Here is a 1,349-nt window from a genome sequence, read left to right on the forward strand (position 1 = left end):
AGATAGAACAGACCTGGAAAACGGGGGCCCCGGGAGTGGAGGGGTGGCGTGCCCAATACTCAGTGAAGGGGAGAGGAGAGCGCAAGAGTACAGAAACAGCTTTAAGTGTCCACACTGTGTGCCCGGCACCAGAGAACAGAATGGGAGTTGTGAGAGGTCGCACCATAGTCCCTGTGATGACGGAAATGAGCGCAGCCCAGGGAATATGGGGAACCAGGAAGGATCGTATCGGATACTGAGCGATACTAGGCAAAGGGAGAGTAGCGACCAGAGGGAAAATAACAGAGAGGCGTACGGTGAAAGGAGAGAAGCAGGAGAGAGTGGGGGTAACAGGCCCGTGTTCCATCACCTTCCAAGATCGGATGGCCGAGCATGGGACCTGGAGAGATGGGAGCAAGGGAGAGCACTCATTAACTCTCCCGAGCCCAAACGTAGAGCTCGGAGTTGGGATGGTAGGGAGACCAGTGAGCCCCCTTCGAAAGACATATTGCGAGCTGAGATAAAAGCTAAGAGACTTGATGTCGCCAGCTTAAGGTCAGACCTGGATGACATGGTAGATGGTACCCTGCCTTTAGAAAGAATGGAAATGTATGAGCAGGATGAAATACTGTATATGGCAAAGGACATCACTCGAAAAGCGAGAGCAATCCATGAGAAGTTAGTCGAACTAGCAGGCAAATATATGGTGGACCTGTCAAGAACCAAAGCATTACAGGGTAACCACAGGCTACATTATACAGATCGAGACCTAGATGAGAGGAGAACGATTGGGCTGAAAACGCACATAAGGGAACTGATCACTGGAATAAGGACATGGAGGGCACTAGATAAGTGGGAAGAGAGGTGGTCCAAGAAAGGGACCGCCAGGAGAAGCACGCTTGGTATGACACCAGGAAGGCTGCAGGGAATAGAAGCATACCCTTTGCGTGAAGTCGCCAATGGGAACTATGTGCATGTCCCTTGGAGTAGGGGAGATTTAGCTGCTTTTACCACCTCCTTCCCCAAATTGCGGGAAAACCCAGTGGAGTGGTACAAGCAAGTCGAGAGATTTGTAAAAATCTCAAAGGTCCTATGGATAGATCTGAACACGCTGTTCGACATTGTAGTACCAGGAGATCTGTGGACAGCATGCAAGGTTAGCGCTGAGTGGCCCACAACGGAGCCGGAGAGAGATGCTAAGACTAATGGGCCGTCCGAGATTGTGATGGCAAAATTCGAGAGAGTGATGACTTGGCTGAAAGAGAAAGTGCCAATGCAAGACATAGATTGGGTCAGAATAGACCGAACCAGACAGGAACCCAAAGAGACCGTCCACGAATATTACGAGAGATTGCTGAAGGCGTTTAAAC

Source organism: Lissotriton helveticus, chromosome 7 (assembly GCF_964261635.1).
Source record: "Lissotriton helveticus chromosome 7, aLisHel1.1, whole genome shotgun sequence".
Classification (NCBI taxonomy): Eukaryota; Metazoa; Chordata; class Amphibia; order Caudata; family Salamandridae; genus Lissotriton; species Lissotriton helveticus.